The 14911-nt window shown below is 36.8% G+C and overlaps 1 protein-coding gene across 1 annotated transcript in view; it reads left to right on the top strand.

The window, feature by feature from the left end:
* IL1RAPL1 (interleukin 1 receptor accessory protein like 1) overlaps positions 1-14911 on the top strand; it is a 1418929-nt gene that overhangs the window by 635216 nt on the left and 768802 nt on the right. The gene's annotated exons all lie outside the window — the stretch shown is intronic.

Here is a 14911-nt window from a genome sequence, read left to right as displayed (position 1 = left end):
GCACACATGTGGTTCCTTTTAGCATCAAGAAAATTACTACGTTTTTCTTTTCAAAAGGTTAAGTTTGCTGTATGACTGAAATCAAGTTTAAACTCTCTTTAATACTATATAAGTATATCTAAAGCCTAGTTATAGAATTTGTTTCTAAAGGGAATTGTGTGATCTTAAGCTATATCCATGGCTTTCAGTTCAGTACTTACAACAATGATTCTCACAGTGTAGTTCCTGGGCCAGAAACAGTAGAATAATATGGGAACTTGTTGAAGATGGAGATTCTTGTTCTCCTTTAGGTGGTTCTCATTCCTGGCACTTTAATGTCATAAAATAGTGTTAACAGTAGTGAAGCATAACTTGTGAGGTGAGCATATTTTCAGAGAAGAGCAATGAGTCTTGTGTGATTGAATAACAAGCCCAAGGAGTTGAGGAATCATGTTAAGGATGATTGGCATCACTGGAAAGCTATTGGATGACTGTCTTTAAGATCTCACTTAAAGGATGGAGAATCAGGACCAAGTAGGGAGGCAGTGAAAAAAGAACTAATGATTTTGACACAAGAACATTTATTTGGCCAGAGACTGAGAAGGGAAATTGTTGTGTCACACACACACACACACACACACACACACTCATATTTCTTGCAGAACAAGGAGGTCATGGGTTTGCTGGTAAACTCACCCATGGCAACTGGCTTGAGGTACCTTTTATCTCAAAAGAGTCTCATATTCCAGTATACTTAATAATCCCCTGAATAATTATTTCAATTGCAAATTCCTGAGCCATTTCCTCAGAGATTGTGACTTAAAAAGTCCAAGGACCACACTTACAAAAACTGTGCTAAAGGGATTTTGGGGCTCCAAAATCTCTGCAAATGGTGACTGCAGCCATGAAATGAAAAGACACTTACTCCTTGGGACACTTACTCCTTGGGAGGAAAGCCAACCTAGACAACATATTAAAAAGCAGAGACATTACTTTGCCAACAAAGGTCTATCTAGTCAAGGCTGTGATTTTTCTAGTAGTCATGTATGAATGTGAGAGTTGGACTATAAAGAAAGCTGAGCACTGAAGAATTGATGCTTTTGAACTGTGGTGTTGGAGAAGACTCTTGAGAGTCCCTTGGACTGCAAGGAGATCCAACCAGTCCATCCTAAAGGAAATCAGTCCTGGGTGTTCATTGGAAGGACTGATGTTGAAGCTGAAACTCCAATACTTTGGCCACCTGATGTGCAGAACTGACTCACTGGAAAAGACCCTGATGCTGGGAAAGATTGAAGGCGAGAGGAGAAGGGGACGACAGAGGATGAGATGGTTGGATGGCATCACCGACTCAGTGGACATGAGTTTGAGTAAACTCCAGGAGTTGGTGATGGACAGGGAGGCCTGGCATGCTGCAGTCCATGGGGTCACAAAGAGTAGGACACAACTGAGTGACTGAACTGAAAGTGTTTTGGGTAGGCAGAGGGTTTAACTCAAATTCCCTATGCAAATCAGTGTTATGCATTGTGGTAAAAAGTATTCAAAATGTAAATAAGTATAAATATTTAAATAAAAATATTCTGAAGAAAGCTTTTATTTTAGCTCTTTATTCTATATGTGGGGAATTCCTCTTGTCACTTTCTAGTTTCATCCACTTAATGAATGAAACAGAATCAGAACCTAAGGACTTTCTATACTGTTAACAATAATGAATAAATAGCTCTCCCTGCATCATTTTCTAGTGTTCTGTTTTATGAAAGAACAGAAAATTCCAACCTTATGTCTACTAACTCTCTTAAGTGAAGTCTTTCCAGATTGATTGGTTTGATTTTTGATTGATCTAATTACATTTTCCTTCTTATTGCTAATGGTGATTACAAGGACATTCTTTCCTTGTTATTGATAATGATGATTATAAGGCCACTCTATTCTTATAAATTTGCTCAAGCAAAATAGCTGAGGCTATTTCAATTATTTTCAAGCTATGAGAATAACTTGATGGCTGAGAGATATACTGCAAATTTTAAACTATGACATATACTCTCTTTACAAAATGGTTTCAATGTGGGTGACAATAACCAGTAGCCACATGTCACCTAGAGCCAAAGGGGAAATATATATGTCGAGGAAAAATGAAATATATGAAAAGATATTTTAAAATGCATGTGGTTTTTAGATTAAATTGATTATATATGAAGACATAGAAATTGTAGGGCATATCAAATGAAAACTTCTGAACTAAAGTAAGACATAATAACCATCTTTACATGGGAAGTTGGCAAACAGTAAATGACTTTGTTTTGTATTTTACTATCATTTAAAACTCACAAAGCTTCAGAAATAGATTTATAGTAAGTGTGGTTTTAATAATATAGAATATTGGATATTTTACTCTGGTAAAGTACAGGAAACGACTTCTCTGTTGAAAATGCATGTAAGAGTTGACTTATTTAAATAGTGGCGGGTTTATTTACTAAATTCAGTTGACGAGGTTCTGTACTATGTGTAAGGAGGCATGAAAAAATCCAGGAATCTCAGCTTATGTACCAAGACTTCATGTTCAAAATTAATACAAGTTGTCATATTGTACTTAAAATGTTCTACAATAATTAATTTTTAAAGAAAAATGATGGTGACCCTTTTGTCATAGTAACAAGTCACTACTTATTTATGTTTTGAAATTGGGTTTGTTTGTTTTTTCACTGCCTTATTGCAAAACACAGTATGTCATATAAAATATATATCCAAGTGCTTTGGAAAGCCTACCAAGTGAGTTATGAGTGGGATGAGCTTAATCAGTTTATTATTTCTTAAGCTTTGTAGCTACAAGTAAAAGCAAAATGCAATTCAATAATTGAAAATGCCACATATTGTACCCTGGAGTTTCCCATGCAGAGGGAGAAATAGAAAAATGATAGTTGCTAGAATTTGGAAACTATATGTGAGCAGCTTCTTTTAATAAGATTCCAGTGTATGTTCCATGTAGAAATGGGAACATTAAATTTTGTTCTTGAGATAGTATATTGCCTCATATAATGCTTTTCTTTACTTTATCTTCATAGTTCTAAAACTGTAGCCTGCATCAGAATTCCCTGGAAGGCTAGAGAAACCCAATTTGCTGGGCCCCAGACCTGGAATTTCTGATGCTGTAGATCTCGGGTAGCATCTGATAATTTGCTTTTCTAACCAGTCCCTAGGTGATGCTGATACTGCTGGTTCAGGGACCACACTTTGGAAACCATTAGCCTAGTCTTTCATAAATAAATGTGAAACCCCGAAAAATGGCAGCTTCAAAGGGATTCCTCAACTGTTATAAATATATTTATTATGAATCGTTACCTTTAATTTTTAATGGAAAATAATGAGCTTTTATGGTAGCTACTGAAAGAAGAATTTCTGTTACATTTTTTTTTCCTTCTCTGGCAATTTAACTAGGTAAACAATCCATGCTTACTTAAATCTGATGATCATATCAGGGCTTGCAGAGGCACTACAGATCTTTCTTTTCTATGTAATGAATAGGCGTCAGTGTGAAAATGTGCACACTTTCTGCTGCATTGTTATTGTCCCCCTCTATCAAAGTCATCAATCTTTTGGCCAGTGTATGTCTTCAGAGTTCTGTCATTGACAAGCAGAAGGAGGCTGGACAATGATTCAAATGGTATTGAGCAAGTCCAGAAAGCATTCCATTTCAGAACTCCAGAATGATTCACCATTTTCTTCTTTGGGTTTGGATTTAATGGTTTTGATAATTCCTGACTCATCAGTCTTTTCGGTATCTTTACAATTAAATTGAAGGCTGGCACTAGAGGAAGTAGGGCTCTGTCAAGGAGAATGCATCTCCCCTTGCCTGAAAAGTCAACTGAGCTGAATTCTGCTTCAGTGGAGATGAAGAAAAAGAGGAAACACAGTTCTACCAATCGGAGAACATTCCATGATGCATGGCATATTGCTGGCTATGTGGCTAAGGGTGCCTTTCTCTTTTCTTTTGGAAAGAACAAAGTTGTTTTGCCTTAAATCACTTGTTTTACTGATTCATTATGACGATTTATTCAATGGTCATTTCAGTACATTCAGAATTAAAATAGATTTAATTCTTAACAAATGATTTTTCCTCGCTACAGTTACACTGTACTTTTCTCACACATTGTAGTGCTGTCTCCAGTTGAATAGACCTTTTTTTTTTAACTGCAAATTTTTCACCAAATGATTGTGTTCTTTTACAGAGCAGAAGTGGTTAATTCTTTAATTTGAAATATATTTACTTTTCTTAAATATAGCAGTCAACTGTTCACACATAAAAACACATTTGTACAAAGCACGACATTTAAAAGAATTGCGTTGTTTAACTGAAAAAAAAAGCACTCTCTTCCTAAGAAGTCTGTTTTATATTTTTGCTTGTTCTAAAATAGTGTAGTAGTCACAGTAATGATCCCTCAGAGATGTCAAATCCCCAGCACTGGAACTGTCTTACCTTACATGACCAAAGAGAGTTTGTAGATATGATTAAGTTAAGGATTTGAGATGGAGAGGTTACCCTGGATTATCTAGGAGGGCCTAATATAATCACAAGAGTCCTTGTAAGAGGCATGCAAGAAAGTCTGACACAGAGTCAGAGAAGGAGCTCTGTGTAAGTAAGACTTTAGTAATCATTGTTTAATGCACGCCAAATTGTAAGAGGATCTGTTGTGACTTTCCCCTTCTTTTTTAGCAACCTCAAACCATGAATGCAATTTTTTATTCGCTTTCAGTATGGAGTCTTTACTGACTTCCCAGGTGCCTCAGCGGTAAAGAATCCACTTGCAATGCAGGAGATGCGGCAGGAGCCTTGAGTTCAATCCCTGGGTCGGGAAGATCCCCTGAAAAGGACATGGCAACCCACTCTAATATTCTTGCCTGGGAAATCCCATTGACAAGGAGCCTGGCACAGTCCATGGGGTCGCAAAAGAGTTGGACTTGACTAAGCGACTAAACAACAGAGGGTCTTTTTAGACTGAGTAAGGGGAGAATGATGTTTTTATATCACTGCTGAGTAGAAGAGTGGTTCTCAAATTTTATTTTGCCCCAGAATCACATGGAAGACTAGCTAAAACTGAAGAGTTTCTGATTCAATTAGGTCCAGGTGGGATCCACAAATTTGCATTTCTAACACTTTCTCTGGTTGAGGCTGCTAAAGATCTGGGATACTTTGACATTTTTGAGATACTTTGAGAACTAATGGACTGTGTAATCCACTCATGAGCACTAGTGGTCCAGAATAGCACTTCATCTTTGAAGGTGATGAAAAAAACATGTCTCTTTTGGGCTTTGATCAAGTGAACAACAATAAAACAATTCATATTCATTTTTGCTCACTCTCTCTTGCTTTCCCGCTCTCAAAAAATGCTTCTTAAAAATCTCATTCAATAACACATATTACAATGGGGAACTTCACATAGAACAATGATTGTCAGTGCAATCAGAACTATTGTCTTTAAGAAGGGAAATAAAATGAGCAACAAAGGGTAATGTTTTACATGAAGAACCTCTGAAAATCTGCAGATATATCTAAGGTTTAGTTTTACATATTTTAATCCTCTTGCATCTCTTGGAGATAGGTAAGATTTAAGTATTATTTATCCTTCCTTTTCAAGAAGAAGAGATTACATTATTTTTATTTTTTGAGGGAGCAGTGGGACCTCAATTAGGCTGTTTTTCCTTGTTTCTAAATCTTGTGCTTTCAATTGATCCACTTTACCTACTAAAAGCCTATTTATTTTCTTGTACTTTGCTATATTGCTTAGAATTTAAATGTTACAGTGGAGTCTTAGAATCTTGTATCTTTGTATGTGCATATGTACGTGTGTGTGTGTGTGTGTGTATCAAATTGTGTGAAGCAAAGTAATGGAGGCTTAATTCATGGTGTGTGTGTGACACACACACAAAATGAAAACACAGATCTGTGTTTTCATTTTGTTTCCTTCTTTGGACAAACATTATTACTAAACACAAACCAGAAAACCCCAGAACCTTCCATATTGTACTTCCAATGTGCGATCTGCTTAAGTTCTGTGGAGTAGGTTAAGTGAAAGTCGCTCAGTTGTGTCCGACTCTTTGCAACCCCGTGGACTTATACAGTCCATGGAATTCTCCAGGCCAGCATACTGGAGTCGGTAGCCTTTCCCTTCTCCAAGGGATCTTCCCAACCCAGGGATCGATCCTAGGTCTCCTTCATTGCGGACGAGTTCTTACCAGCTGTGCCACAGGGGAAGCCCATGAAATAGGTTACATGGTGATTAAATACAGCTCTGCAAACAGATGTGCTTTTGGAGCCTTGCTTTGTCACTTGCTAACATGTGAACTGAAGGAGGTTAATTAAGATCCTTTAGTCTCAATTTTCTCACCTATAGTGAAAACTGTACTAGTCCTATCCTAGGGTTCTGATGAAGATTCAGTGAAATAAAATTTTTAAGGCTCTTAGCATATTTTGCGTTCAAGAAAATTATTCATTGCTATCTCAGCTGTTTAATACTATGTTCTCACTAGTATTTGTACAGTAGCACTGTTGTGTCTTTACAGAAGCTCAAAATGCATCTTTTGACTCTGAGAATATTTAACTTCAGAATCTTGGCCAAAGACATTACATACTAGGTAATATAGCTAGGTAATATGTCTAGGTAATACTGCCACTGTTGCACATAGATGTGGATGTTAAGCCCCTAACTCTTCATTTTGAAAGATACTTTCTTTACTTGTACTTTGAACACCTTGATCATTAGGCTGAAGTTCTTTGATGTAGCAAACTTTAGAGAGAATTTGGTAGAATCGTTTATTGACTCATTCAATCAAGGAATAATAATACAATGCCTATTTTGTACCACATCTTCTTTTAGGGGGATTTAGCAATGAAACGACTGAAGTGACTTAGCAGCAGCAGTGAAACAAGCAGAGAAGAAAATTCTGCCCCTATGACACTTATATTCTAGTGGATTGACTGCTCTCAGATGTACATAAAATAAATAATTGCAATTATATTTATATAACTAAGTCAATTTTATCCCTTTTTCAGATTTTTTACAAAATAATGTTCCTTTTTAAATTTTCATAATGCAAAGCAGTTGCAACTGAAGAAAAATTGCATTCATTTTATGCAATTTATCTGGGCTCTTCACCATTTTTAATGTTAACTGTAAGTGATTTTTGAAAGTTAAACTCTCAAGCACATTAAATGACAGATTTTGAGTTTTTAATTGATGTTATCAACATCAACTATTTTTGTCTCAGCATCTATCATCTTCCTTTAAATAGTGCTCAGATTTTCCTCCTGGAATCCACCAAGGCCTTGACTTACCTGCATCAAGTATTCCTAGATCCTTGGATTGGCCATGAACCTCCAGACTTGGACCTAAGCTGCTCAATACGGTCATTCCCCAAGCCTCATTGATTAGTTTGGAGATGAACGTATATGTGCCTTAGATTGATCAGTGAGGATTGGTGGAGTTTACCTCCCTGATTTTGTTTGAGTGATAGGAAATCCAGCTGAATTTGAAACTGACGGGCTGTGAAACTAGAATTTCTGGTATTTATATAATGTGAGAATGAAGTCACTCAGGAAGGAAAGCAGAACTGAGCCAAGCCCAGAGACAGTGAAACTGAATCTGGCACCTTGCTTTATGCCTCTTGATTTAAGCTAGACCCACCCATGGGCTTTTCCATTATGTAATGTCCACAACAGAACATTTTGTGTTGGTTGATTTGCAGACAGGTGTGTAGCACTGGTAATTCCATTCCAGAAGTGGCAGAGCTAAGGTGATTTGGTTTTCTAAAATGGTGAAAAGGCCTTTGTAAAATTGCAAATGAAGCAATTTTATTAAAGTGCTTATTTAAAATTGCAAATGAAGCCAACATCTTTTTTTTGAATTGCACATAGTTGAGTTATAAGAAAAATCGATATATATTAAACTTTGAAAACTATTTTGCGTGTTCATATTAAATGGATTTAGGCTCTAGGTTCATGTAACTAGAAACAATTCTTTTCACTTTTGTAAGTGTCCAGAGGAGCATTCTAAAGTCGTGCAAATGGTAGGACAATGCTTTGTCATTTGGGAATGGTGAAGGGAATGGCTACCCACTCAAGTATTCTTGCTGGAGAATTCAATGGACAGAGGAGCCTGGCAGGCTACAGTCCACGGGATTGCAAAGAGTTGGACATGACCGAACTACTAACACTTTCACTTCACATATTCCAAAGATGTCCATGTCCTGATGCTCAGAACCTGTGAATATATATGACAAAAGAGACCTTGCAGGTGTGACTTAATTAATGATCTTGTGATGGAGATGTTATCCTGGATTATCAGAGTGGGCCTGTTACAGCCTCAGGGTTATCTTATATGAGGGAGGAAAAGAGGGTCAGTGTCAGAGATGTGGTGAAAGGAAAGAGAGCTCAGAGTAATGCAGAACCATGAGACAGGGAATGTGGGAAGCTTCTAGAAAGTGGCAAAGGCATAAAAACGGATTCTTCTCTATAGCCTCCAAAAGGAATACAGCCCTGCCTATCTGCTTAAGACTTCTGATCTCCAGAATGGTAAAATAATAAATCTGTGCTGTTTTAAGTCACTAGGTTTATGGTTAGTTTTTACGACAGCAGTAGGAGACTGATAAATGTTTTAAATACTAAATGTCAGTATTGCCTTCCAGTCAGCGTCACAACAAAAAGAAATCAAATCTTTCTAAAATGTGTACTGTGGAAATAACTTGTTCTGGTTCCCCCCTCTTGTAAATTATCTCTTCACTCTGATCTGGGCTAATGTAGACCTCTAAACATTTTCCCATTCTTCACGTCTCCATATTTCTGATCCAGCCTCCTCACTCTGGATTACCAGTGTTATTTTCTTTCAAATCTACATCTCGTTCTGTAAGTCGTTTGCCTGGGCATTTTCATGGCCCGTGAGATATCTATGGAATAAAGTACAAGCAGGATAATGTCTTTGACAAAGCTCTTCATAATCTAGTTCTTCATTATCTTTCCAAATATTCCCCTCATCACACTTTCATCCCTTCTCACACTCCATAGTCCAATCTGTCATCCCCAGTACCTGGGAGACTATTTTCTAGTCTCTGTCTCTTTGCTTAAGCTTTTCCCACTGTCTGACATGCCTTCCTCCCTTCTCCGTAACCCCATTCCTGTTAAAATATATATATATAATATATATATTATTTTATATATATTATATATATAATAAAATTTTATCTATAATTTTATGTATATTATATAATATATAATTATATAAATATATAATTTATATAAATATATATATATATCTTTTTTACCCCTCATTTCCAGACTCAAATTGTTTTCAAGATTTTCACTCAGTGAAACTTTTTTATTCCTCTAGTTAGAATTGATCATGTTTTTTAGGCTCCCATTTCAGCCTGTATATACTTTTGTTATAAAATACACACCATCGCTAAGAGTCAGACACGACTGAGCGACTTCACTTTACTTTTCACTCTCATGCATTGGAGAAGGAAATGGCAACCCACTCCAGTGTTCTTGCCTGGAGAATCCCAGGGATGGGGGAGCCTGGTGGGCTGCCATCTATGGGGTCGCACAGAGTCGGACAGGACTGAAACGACTTAGCAGCAGCAGCAGCAGCAGCAGCAGAAGACACTATCACCCTGGCTTATTCACACCTCTAGTTCCCATTTCTAGACCATGAGTGCCTAAGCAGCAGCAATGTTATTTAAATAGTCTGTGTTTCAAGCAACTAATAAATTATTTCAGAGGGTGAATAAGTGAAGTCGCTCAGTCGTGTCCGACTCTTTGCGACCCTGTGGACTGTAGCTTACCAAGCTCCTGCGTCCATGGGATTCTCCAGGCAAGAATACTGGAGTGGGATGCCATTTCCTTCTCTAGGGGATCTTCCCGACCCAGGAATCAAACCTGGGTTGACCCGCATTGGAGGCAAACGCTTTAACCTCTGAGCCACTAGGGAAGTCCCCATTTAAGAGGATAAAGTAAAGTAAAGTAAAGTTGCTCAGTCGTGTCCGACTCTTTGCAACCCCATGGACTGTAGCCCACCGGGCTTCCCCCATGGGATTTTCCAGGCAAGAGTACTGGAGTGGGTTACCATTTCCTTCTCCAGAGGATCTTCCCCACCCAGGGATCGAACCTGGGTCTCCCGCATTGTAGGCAGATGCTTTACCGTCTGAGCCACCTGGGAAGTCCTATTTCAGAGGGTAGTGCTAATAAAGATTTGATGAATTAATTAAATTAACCAGTATTCATCAGAGCCCATATGATGACATTTGATTGAGAGTTGATATTTAAATTATTATTAGATTAAGGTTTGTTTTCTGCAAAGCACCACCTAACATACCCCTGTAGAATTAAATTGAGCCATTTAAATTATGTCGTCTTCATAGGGACGGTGATCCTATTCTTTTCCAATTTTTTGATGAGCACTATATGAAAATGCAAATAAAATAATGCTCTCATGTCAAAATGAATTATACAGATCATTTTCTATTATTCCACTGAACTTAATACAGAAGAAATTTTTGTTAGGCTATATAAGACGTATTATGGTGTTCCCAGAGCCATGATGATTTTTATTGTTCCATGAAGGTCTCATAAAGTATTCATGGGGTTAATTGTACACTGTTAGAAATCTGTCATTTTTACCACTTTTAATGATACTTTTAAAATGATCATGTGTAATTTGTGAGTTAAAAAAATATATTTTTAGGTGTCAAGGCAATAAGAGCTTTTTGTCAAGTGAGTCACTATGTAAAACTTTGCATTTGTCATTCATACAATTACAGACTATTTAATAGACTGGAAATATTCCTTAGAGCTCTGCTCTTAAATAGGCATGGTGGTAAATTTCTAATGTGTCTGTATTCTATTTTGGTTTCTGACAAAATGACTTAATGGCATGGACTCTTAACGTGACTTTATCCCTACCTTGCTGTGTGACCTTGAGGGAAATTGTTTACCTGTGTTAAATTTCCCTTTAACTCTAAAATGGGAATAATGATATTGGTCATCTCAAAGGGTTGTTGTATCAAATGAAAATTCAGGTAAAGCACTTAGCACAATGACTGACTCAAAGTAAATTCTCCATAAAGATTAGTGTAATTATCATTGTTAGCCCTGGCTCCCTTTTACTTTATTGTTTCTAATTTAATACTCTTCTCTTAGGATATATTCTCTGAATAATGCTGACTTCTTACTACTGTAAGTCATAAAACATAATTAAACTATAAACCTTCTTCTCAGGGTGATTTACAATGTAACAGAGGGAGATATTACTATATCTATGACTAATTATAAGGAAGAATATGATTAATTGCTTGAGAAGGTAAAATGGGTGTGTAAGAAAGGAGAAATGACCTTCACCAGCTGGGCTCAGATATCAAGGTGGTGGTGGAAACGAAAGGCTCTATTTTATTTTTAAAGTATTTTTAAAGTATTTTAAAATGGGTCTAATTTTGACTATGGTGATAAAGAGGTATTCCAGGCAAGGAGCAGGAAATGACTATGAAGATGGAGAATGAGAGGACTTAAATGAAATAAATAGGTCTAGTTTTAGTCCAAATGGTCACCCTACCGTTAGTTTTAGCATTTTTGCCACCTGAGTCTCTTAAAAAATAACTCACTGTTAATAGGCTTTTTCTTATCAGACTGCAGTAAACTCTTAAAATTTATTTTCAAGTTGCCATGTGGAAATGTTTGTTTTCATTCACAAAAATTCATGACACACACAAAATACAATGATGCTATAAAAATGAATGATTAGCATATCCACTGTTTAAAAAAACTACGTACATGCAGCAGAGTTGAAAGCCTATAACAAAAATACTGGAATGAAACGATTATACATTTGGCCTCATATGACTTCTTTGTAACCAAGTTGGACAGAATGCCAGGCCAGTATGATTGGTTTTGCAGAAATGAAATATTAGGATGCCATTAAACAGTCTGACTCCATGCGTACAATCTTTTACTCTAGTATGTGACAAAGGCTAGGAACTCTACAAAGTGGCCCCAACAAAAAAGGAAAAACAGAAGGAATGTAAGGAAGAGAAGGAGGGGGAATGAAAATAATATTTGTCATCCCCTTCCCTGTTCCCATTGTTGTGGCAATATGTCACCATGGTAACCTGAAAAAGAAACTCTGTCTTCAAACTGACACATTCTAATAAGGTTTAATATTATATTTTAATATATATTTGTATTATGACTAATAAGTGTAATAATAATAATAGTTGTTGATCGATTGATGAATATATGACAGATACTATATTAGATATTTGGATACATGATGTACACTGCTGTGTAGATTTTTTTTTTTAAATATTCATTTCGTAGGCAAGGAAGTTGAAACAGCAAATAAATGACAGAATCAGAATTTGAAGGTTATACTGGATGACAGAAAAACATTTAGCCACTATTCTACACTGTGGGGCCTAGCATGGTGCTTGGCTTATATATTGAAGAGTAAACAAATATTGTATGAAAACATTTACTGATCTTTGCAACCCTCTCCTAAGAATCGTGGCAGAGTCCAAGCAGACAGATTTGACCCTATTTACAGGCTAACATGATGGCTTTCCATAGCTTTATGGTTACTGGCAGAAGACATAGACTCTGGAGTCAGAGACAGAGGGCCTTTTTACTCACAGCAATAGCAGTCCTCCAAACCCTAGTTCCCTCAGTGTGGCGTGATGAGGGCCCACTGACACCTGTTTGAACATCGAGTTCCATTACAGGAGGTGAACGCTGTATCAAGAAAAAACAAATATTTTACAGTGAACAGTAAGCATGTCTGCCCATTGCTCTGAAGGGAGACACTGTTTTTATTTTTTGAGAATATTGACTGTACCAATGCCTTTAAAAAGATAGTCAATGTATGACAAAACCCACTGAAATGTTGTGAAGTAATTAGCCTCCAACTAATAAAAAAAAATAAAAATAAAAAAAAAAGATAGTCTAAGAAAAAGGACCTCTGTTCACAAGCTTTATGGAAATGTGAGGAACCCATGGAGAAGATCTCTCAACATCTTTCATTTGCATAAATGCATTCTTATGCATTTATGGTCATCTACTCCCCTAATTTTCTGTCTGCATACATTTTTTTTCTTGTCTTTTTAAAATAAATATTCATTTATTTATTTGACTGTGTTAGGTCTTAGTTGCAGGATGCAGGATCTAGTTCCCTGACCAGGAATTGAACCCGAGCCCCCTGCATTGAGAACAGAATCTTAGCCACTGGACCACCAGGGAAGTCTAAGTCTTCATCCTTTTTGGCTGACGTGCCAGTTTGCTTTCTTATGGGAAACTCTAGCTGCGTACTGGCATACTGACATTGGCCAGCCTGAAACCAGGAGGAAACCCTATATTGTACTGCACCCAAGGGACCACGGCCATTTCTGCTGCGGTGGTTTAACCTGCCCTCTAGAGCCCTGCCCTCTGATGTAGTGTTATTCCAATTAGGTAAGTTCCCATAAGCATTCCTGTCTTTGTACATAGGAAGTCAGTGCAAAGAAACGGGTGGATCCTCCAGCTTGGGTGGAAACTAGAGCAGTTTTTCCAGGAGCCTACACTGCTTACAGCCTCCAGGCATGTGATTGGAATCATTCTTCTTCTATAGAATTCCCTCTGATTCTTTACAATAAACTTCCATTCCTTTAAGCCATCTCTTAAAGTCTCCTCCTTTGTGACTCTGAGGAATTTGAATGGCAGGATAGCACTATATTTATCTTCCTAATTTTAAAAGCATTTAATTACTAATAATTACCATCAATGTGTTTTTTCCCCCCTAGTGCACATTAAAAACTTTGAATTCCATTTTCTATAATAATTTAAATCAATCTGGAGGGACAGAGAGTAGTTAATTATCTATAATTTCTCAAAATAGAAATGCTGAAATTATTGAATTGAAACAGAAATCTAGTGGAGAATAAAACTGAAAAAAAATAGAATTGTGTGACAAAGAGGGATATAGCAAAATTTAAATTTCCTTAAAAGTTGAAAAAGCTGTTTAGTACTATAATTGAGTTTAAAAATACTCTAGTTGAATCAGTATTTCATGGCATGTTTCCTAAAGCACAATTTTTCCACTGAAACTTATAGACTATTGCTTCTGAAGTGTTATTACTTTAATGGGTTTAATATGCAACTGTGAGCCACAAGAAGGGAGCAATTGGGAAATGTGTGTTTTTTTTGTTTTTTTGGTTTTTTTTGTTTTAGTTCCTTTCAGGACCAGTTGAGTTTAGATAGTCCGTATATTTTACTTGTCAAACAAGTCCACCTTCTTTCGAATTTCTTTACAAAACAACTTCTTTGACATGAAGACAAAGCAAAATAGACCATGTGTATATACTTTTTGCAATGTGCAGTCATGTAAAGGGCATGGCTTTTAGACTCAAACACACTTTAATTTGAAAAGTTCTGCCTGTATGTTTGCATTTATTGAAGAGGCTTCCTTGCTTACTTATATAACTAATTCTGGAGTACATTAGCTAGTAAGGCAATTATTTAATATTAGGTTGACCAAAAGTTTCATTTGAATTTTTCTGTAAAATCTTTCAACTTTTTGACCAACCCAATAGTTATAAGGATTAAATAAACAAGCACTTATATAATATAATACAATTGTAACTCAACCTTACCTCCTACTTTTGTTTTAAGAGTATGGCGCTACTGCTCCTCAGTTTCTCCACGAAATGTAGTATACAGCTGGTGACCCTTTGGATCACCTTCAGAAGGCAAAAAACCCCCCTCTCAGTAATGTGTCCAATAATAATCTAAAACTCTAAATGTATTTAAAGTACTGTCTTCCTGATTCCTGGGTTGGGGAGACCCCCTGGAGAAGGGAATGGCAACCCACTCCAGTATTCTTGCCTGGAGAATCCCATGGACAAAGAAGCCTGGCAGGCTCTAGTCCAT

Source organism: Cervus elaphus, chromosome X (assembly GCF_910594005.1).
Source record: "Cervus elaphus chromosome X, mCerEla1.1, whole genome shotgun sequence".
NCBI lineage: Eukaryota > Metazoa > Chordata > Mammalia > Artiodactyla > Cervidae > Cervus > Cervus elaphus.
Note: the sequence above shows the minus strand (reverse complement) of the source record. Positions and strands in the feature narration are given on the sequence as shown.